At 39.9% G+C, this 8,077-nt stretch overlaps 1 long non-coding RNA gene across 1 annotated transcript; it reads right to left on the reverse strand.

The window, feature by feature from the left end:
• Positions 1–1,555: 1,555 nt before the first annotated feature.
• On the reverse strand, positions 1,556–2,126 carry LOC119289715. Its single transcript, XR_005141591.1, has 3 exons — positions 2,086–2,126; positions 1,885–1,968; positions 1,556–1,697 (listed from the first exon to the last, which is right to left on the reverse strand). It is a non-coding gene; the product is annotated as an uncharacterized LOC119289715 (long non-coding RNA).
• Positions 2,127–8,077: the final 5,951 nt, after the last annotated feature.

Here is an 8,077-nt window from a genome sequence, read left to right on the forward strand (position 1 = left end):
CTACTTTTAATTTCTACTATACATTTGTACATAGCTAACTCTGAATCACATTATTCTCCAGCTCCCATGGGTTAGAAACCAATAACTATCCAATTGTCCACCAAGAGACGTCGCTGGATAATGAACTAACGAATCGTGTGAAACCAACATTAAGGAACATGGTCAGGTCAGGTCTAGCAAAAGTAAACAGACTGCATACGTGATTACATCCAAGACTTGAGCTAATCTACGTACACTTAATATTATCAGCGTCGCAACAAACTAATCAAATAAAATGAGCGCATTAAATTAACTTAAACAGGTGTTAATAACCAGAGTGCATGGGTGGTGGCAAAACTCGACTAAGCGAGAGTAAATGTGGTCAAGAGAATTCAGTCAGATAAGTAGATTGATCTGGCATTTTGAAGAAGCAACGGGGTGGATCTAGGTGCACCGGCACACCCAAAAATTCAGAGGCCAGTAGTGTTTAAGGCTAGCTAATCGTCAATGAAGAAATGGCAAGTTAACTAGTGCCAAGCCGTGTCATTCGCCCAAGACGAGAAAGACAAGCTTGTGCCGAGGATTAACTAATAGAATGACTAGGTAAGGCAGAGAATTAATCGACAATGCAATGTGCCTTTCTTGAGATGTGGTAGCAGGCACGAAAAGCAGGGAAAGTGCAGCATTGAATCGTGTCGGCTAGGGGAAAGCACTGCAGGAGCGTGTTTGGTTGGTGAGGTAAACAACATAAAATAAAGCTAGCAACCTGATCATGAATACTTGGACCCTCCATCCGACACCAGAGAGCCTGTGATTCACAAATTTGAACCATCAAGATTAAGATCATGAAGAAATTTGCCAAATCACATAGTATTTTGATTGTTTGAAGCAGAGGCAAACTGATCATACCATTGCCATCAGAAGAAGTTGGAGCAGGTCTATATCCTGGCCTCAAATGACTGTTGAAAATGTATACATGTATTACTAGCTATACATTGGAATTTGTAAGTCCATATATTCATGATGAGTATCTTCATTTTCTGTTACAGAATTATTAGCAAGAACTATCTTGATTAGAAGATCTCGATACCAAGTACACTGCTATATCTAAGCAAGCTGCAGGTGTAGGAGGCATCATCTAAAATACCAGAGCATGGGAAAAATAACATTACCTTGCAAATGATCTTGGAAAACTTGACATCCTTTCTACAGTGTTAGACATCAGTGAACCTGTGGCAGAAATTGGAATGCTTTATAAAAGGCAATATGCTACATGTATTTTCAGTGAATAAAAAATGCCAAAAATAGTTGAGATTGATGTGTTGCATACCTATTCCGTCAGATGGCATTGGCCGCTCAGTTGTGAAACCTAGCCCTGTTGCACTAGTGCCGTCCATAGGAGGTGAAATGCCAACCAAGTTAGACACGACACTTTGTAGCCAATCGATCTTCTTCTGTTGAGCTTCAAGTTGAGATTGTTGAGCCTCAATTTGAGTTTGCTGCGTAGCAACAATCTCCTTTGTAGAGGCCAATTCTTCCACTACATGCTGAGTTGAGCTTGATGCGCTTGGGTAAGCCCTTCTATTTGGTTTTGGTCCATGACCCCGACCTCTGACGTAACCATATGCCTTACCTAGCACATGCTCGCAAATCTGTTGCTCTGTTAAAGGTACTTCACCCTCCTCTATAGGTTCCTTTTGCTTCTGCAACATTTCTTCCTGCATTAATAATTATTTGTACCTATATCATGCACATCTTCCTAATAATAGTGCATCATCTAGTTCTGCCATCACTACTACTTAAAAGTACAAGAACCATTTCTTGCTCTCTAGTTCTCATTTGTATCTAAGTATTCCCATTGCTTAATCTCTCTCAACAGAAATTAATTTGTTACATGGTACTTACATGTTTATTCCTGGCATCTTCTGATGCCCATCCCTTCTTATCACTAGAGTAACACTCCTTGTATAGTCTGATATCGCCACAATTCTGATAATACAAGATTCAAAGTCAAAAGACATGAATATAATAAGACAGCTACAAGTTTTGATATTCTGCTTTCACCACAATTGTGACACAAGATAAAGATAAGTAATAGTGACTTACTAATTCATGTTGAACCGCTACAAATGACTTTGTTCCCTTCTGTTGACATCCATTCAAAGATTACCATACCTTAAATTCTTCTGTTTCAAAATGATCACAGAGCCAAATCCAGTCTCCAACTCTATTATCAATAAGGGGAGGATATGGATTGCTTCTAGCATCATCACCAGATTTTACATAATGTTCATAACACTTGTGACGGAAACTTTTGTAGCTTGAAGAGAATAGCAGATCCACACAGCCTTTGATATGATCTTGGGTGAAATCAAGATTGAACTTAAGCTACGAAGAAAGAACTCAAAGTTAAAACTATACATATTCTAAGTTAGAAAGTTTGATAATCTTACATACCTTTAGAAGTTCATACAACGGCTCCTTATCATCCTCAGTGAGACTATGCCACCCGGCACGTTGGATAGGTGCATGGTACCGTGTAAGAAGTCCAATCTCTCTGGAAAGTAATTCATTATTTTCTCCAATAGGTCTTCTCTCTTCGGAGATGGTCAAGTTTAGTGGATGACCTGCCCTTTTGATCAAACGCCCCAAGCCCTTTCCCTTATTTATCCCACGTACCTTCCTGGATTTTGATGCTGAGGTACTCCCAGAATGTTGACCTTGAGATTGCGGGGCATTTCTTGGTGGCCGGACTGTTCGTCCAGGTCCCATCTGCCATAGAATTAAAAGAATGGAACAATACCCAGATTGTTTATATTAGGAAGATAGGGAAATCAGATTTCCTACGTCAACAGAAATAAACCACGAGTTACATAGTAATTAGATATATTGTGGCAACATAAATAAATCATAAGTATCAATAATAATTCGAAATAACCTGAGACAGGACATATATAGTCTAATATAACCTAAAACAAGATACATATAGGAATTGCAGAAACTCAAGTTTCTCATCTCTGGTTAATGTGTACCATGCATGATGCTTTTCTACGCTACTTCCCGTATCATTCAAGTGTAGATCTGCTCTGATATTCATGTCTTCTAAGTCCTTGCGGGCCTTAAGTGTGTCCTTGGACTTGCCATCTATGTTTAATAAAGTCCCAAATAAGCTCTCACAAATGTTCTTTTCAATGTGCATGGCATCAAGATTGTGTGGCAATTTCAGATCCTTCCAATATGGTAGCTCAAACAAGATGCTCATCTTTGTGAAATTTTTCCCTGGCATGTCCTTTGAAGATGCCTTTCTTTTCTTATTTCCAGGGTGTTTTCCGTATTTGAAGCCCTGGAGATGATCTAGCTTTAAAACAAAGGATAGCACCGAGTGGCCTTTGCAGCCCGGGTATAGCTCACGTTGTGCACTTCTCAGCAAGCCGTCAAATCTGGTCGATGACTCATTGGGCTCCGGAATGCTACCTCCAGCAGGATTATGGTTCTCTTGCTCGTCAACCCCAACCGTGGCTCTATGGATATCTCCTAGCAGATCTTGGACCATATCAAATCCATCAAAATCATCAAGATCTTCCTCATTTTCAAGTGACTCATCAACTTGGTCTTCATCATTGCTAACTTGTTCTCCATGGAATATCCATTTTGTGTACGAAGTTTGTATACCATACAATAACAAATGGGTTCGAACTTGACTAACACTCTGCTGACTTATATTCATACAAGTTTCACAAGGGCAACGCATCTTATCATTGCCGCTGTTATGTTGACAAGCAAAATCAATGAATGCATTCACCCCTGAAATGTAATCACTTGAAAACCTATCAGGCAACCTCATCCAACTCTTATCCATACTATATATTTTCCTGCACAAGCACTCTACAAGTGAACCAAAGTACCAGAAATGTAAAATATAACAACATAACCACATTAGCTACAAATCATTATATCTGCCGGTAAACACCTCAATCACGAAAGGAATCAGGCTAGATATGTCAATCATTTTCAACCAGTCCACCCGACATGATAAACTAATTGATCTACTGAATTTCGGTTAAATCAGCCTTATATTTATCAAAATAACAATCCTACAGTACCCCATATATATGTCACATTGCCACTGTATTTTCAAAAGAAAACTTGCACTTTATCAAACTAAACACGCAGCTTGCTTATGTAATTATTTTATATGTAGTAACATTATACTAAAATATAATATCACAACAACAGCAGCCATGGAACTCCATAATTTTATACTAGAATTGTATACAAAGACAGTCTTCAAATATTATACTACAACATTATACAAAGACAGTCTTCACAGAACAGTATTTGAAGATAGTCATCACAGAATAAAATTATAGAGTATAATCTAACTCTCAGGATAATCTAACTCTCAGTATTGCCATTATTCTACACAACACATCAACCGAACCAAGCCAATATTGACATTATATTCAAATCACACAACCGAACTCTACATGGTAGGCCAAGCCAGTTTCCAAATCACAAACGGTAAGCTACATGTATATTTTACTTACACATTTTCACAAACACTTGAAGTGCATGATCTAGCCATCAAGTACTCCAAGGAAATTAATGGAGAGACACAGGGAAGGAGGCAAGGACAGAGAGGAGATCAGTCTTACGGGTTGAAGCTTTTTCTGGTGTTGACGGTGAGAGCGAGATCTCGTTGGCGAGCTTGGGGCGTCGGTTCCTGCAGAGCTGGTTGGGGTTGGGGAAGGAGGAACCCTAGGCGCCCCTTCCCTTCGACCACGCGGCCGCTGCCGCCGCTGCTTCACCTCCCCCACGCAGCCGAGCTGCCACCACCGCCGCAAGGGACAAGCCCGCCGCTGCCGTCGCGAGGAACACGCCCGTCGCCGCCGCCGTCGCATTTATTCGAGCATATTCGAATAAGATTTGACCTTGGATATGACCATTTGTGTGATTTATTTGTATGCATTGTAGCCCGGGAGGGACTATCCAGACGGTTAAATTTTGTGGAGCTTGCTTAATGTCCTAATATGCTCGGATGTATGAGGAATAAGATTTGACCTTGGATATGAACATTTGTGTGATTTATTTGTATGCATTGTAGCCCGTAGAGATAGTACCACACTGCTGGCTGAGCACGACGTGCACCTGCATATATACGTACCACCAACCGTCCGTCACAGCTGCCGGGCGTGGTGGCGCACACTTGTAACTCCAGCCTCGGAGGGCTAAAGGAGTTGGCATGGGTGTTTGTTCGGTGGGCCTGAGTGACATACATCTTAGGGTTATTTCACTCAACAAAATATTTCATCAGAAAATTATAAAAAGAAAAGGCGTACGTCTGTTCCACGGGCAGGCCGTCGACGACGGCCTTGTGCTGCTGGGTTCTACTCCTCCAGCCGTAGCCCAGTTGGACTTTGCTCACCGAACTTAACTGCCCCCAATGCCAACTCCCTTTTCCAATTTTCTTTATTATTACTCCATCCCATAATATAACAACATTTCTGACATTAGTGTTGTGTAAAAAACGTTCTTATATTATGGGACGGAGGGAGTATATTTTTTTCCTTTACAGATTTCGAATGCACTATATGCGAAAACTACTGTCATGCCCGCACATTTCTGCGGCGGATTTTTTCTTTGAGGTTTGATAAATGGGTCCTTATGTGTTCTCATTATGCTATAGTGGAAAAAAAATATGTTGCAGTTGTAATCCCCATTCGGGGTACTCATTTTGCACGCCTTTCATGCGGTGTTATCCGCCTTTATGAATCATTGCTATACTAGTATCATGCGTTGGGGCTTCATGTTTTTCTACTATTATTTGAGGGGGGTTTCCCACTATTTCATCTACCCATATATAATTGTATTGTATATATAGCCACTTTTAGATCGGAAAGGAACCATTGGTCCATGGGTGTATATACACCCTACACGGATTTTTTTTAGTATTTACATCAAAAAAATTGAAAATATTTTTGAAATAAACTTTACTTTCCATTGTACTTGAAAAAGAATTCCACGAAAAGAAATACACATGTTGACTTCTTTAAAAAAATCGACCAAAATAGTTTAGTCCGAGGTAAAGTTTTATATATCGGTAGTCCTGTTTTGGCTACCGGAAATGTTCGCGGCCATGTCGGTATTGTACTGGAGGCACCGAAGGGATTTCGGGGGTCCACTGAGGGGGTTCTGTGATGCCCAGATAATCAAGCTACAATAACCTCTGCTAATGACGCCACGTCACCTCCGTTACTGTCGCTAATCTCGCATTAGTTCAAAACAATTCGAATTCAAATTTGAATTTTTGGCAAACAACAAAAGCTTTCAAATATCAAAACTAAAATGTTCGGAGTGTGGCAAATATTGCACAACTAATTATGGCTGTGAACCAACATCTTTGCGAAGTGGTTTAATGCCCTTAACTAATTAAAACAGGGGCTAAAAGCAATTATTAAATGCCTTTAATAATAAAACAAATACAAATCTATTTTATTGTAGTGTTAAACTTTTGTGGCAGTGGCCTAATTATTACTACTAATCTAGATGCTAAAAATTATTTTTTACAAAACTAAAATAAATAAATAAAATGAAACTAAAAGGAAAATAGAAATCTTTTCCTAATAATAAAATACGGATTGACTCCGTGGGTTCACCGTCACAATACGCTTTCTTCTCATGTCATAATATGCTTTTACGATTTGTATAGATAAAATTGTAACATAAACGAGGTGGTACTAATTTGGGGGCCGTCATCTACGTTTCGTCCCGTCAACTGTCCCTGCGTGGGTTGCAGTTTTTGATTTTCGTGGTGGGCCAAGTTGGGCCAAGCTGCGCATAAAAAATAGTTGCTAATGGTTTGGGGTTTCAAACACACGATCTTTCTTTCCGTATGACGATACTGATTACCTACACAATTAAATATAGTCCCACATCGTCCCTTTGCATTAAAGAGCATCAATTTATGTAGGTCTGAGTTATACAAGAAAACAAGCAGGCTCGAAAATAAAGAAAACAGGCTGAGATGTGGGCCTCGGTGGTGTATGGATGCGTGTGATAGAAAGAACAAAGAACAGGGGCTCGTGGGGAAGTGAAGAGGAGGAACAGGAACATGGGGAAGTGAAGAGAAGAGGAGAGAAGCAGGAACATGCTTGGCTTTGGCGCCATGGATGGAAGAAGAACGACGCCGAGGCCGAGGCTAACGTCAACAACGGCCGAGGCCAAGAGTCCGTAGCCACACCACTACAGCTCCACACGGGTGCGATGGAACCAGCCAACAACTCAATGAGCAGGAGCAGCGCGGTTGCTGCGGTTTGCTCGAACTCCGACTGACGGCATGACGGCGTGCGTGGACCTCGGTGTAGCGCCGACAGACGAGTATGGCAGGCCATTGAGGCCGAGCACCTCCCCCTAAGCTACTTGCCTTCCTACATTTGTCTCAGCTTTGACGAACTATAGAATGGACTGATTTCCAACTAATGCCACTCATGCATGATATGATCGGACAAGTGTATACGCACATTTAGAATAACTGCATATGATCTACCACCTACTATGAAGTATGAACAGTAAATTCAAAAAAAAAAGAAAAAACAAATCTGATATAATTTTTTTGGTAAACTTTATGAAATGTTTGAAGGGCACGCAAATTTTCATAACAAAATTACAATGGAGCAAGTCATATAAAAAAAATTCAGAGCACCAAAATGCGTTTGAAAGTAACATTTTCAAAACATCAATTTTGTTTTTTTTATCACGCCATGTACCGATGATTCCGAAATGATTTTTTTCTTGCATTTAAACATTCTTTAAAGTTTATGACAAAAAAAATCAGATTTTATGGAAAAATGTATTTTTTAATTCACAGTTCAGCCAAGAGCATTTGAGCTCGAGATTAGAAACTCCACATCTGAGTAAATTTCCCTATGATGCTACTCTAAACTTTTGCTGCATTTGTACAAGATGTGCTTGGTTGAGCAGAGCATCGATTTTTTTTATCACGCCTTTGCACCAATGTGATTTCTTGATAATTTTTTTTGCAGTCTAAACATTCTTTAAAGTTTACTAAAAAAAAATCAGAATTTTTGAATTTTTTGCT

Source organism: Triticum dicoccoides, chromosome 4A, assembly GCF_002162155.2.
Source record: "Triticum dicoccoides isolate Atlit2015 ecotype Zavitan chromosome 4A, WEW_v2.0, whole genome shotgun sequence".
In the NCBI taxonomy this organism is placed as follows: Eukaryota; Viridiplantae; Streptophyta; class Magnoliopsida; order Poales; family Poaceae; genus Triticum; species Triticum dicoccoides.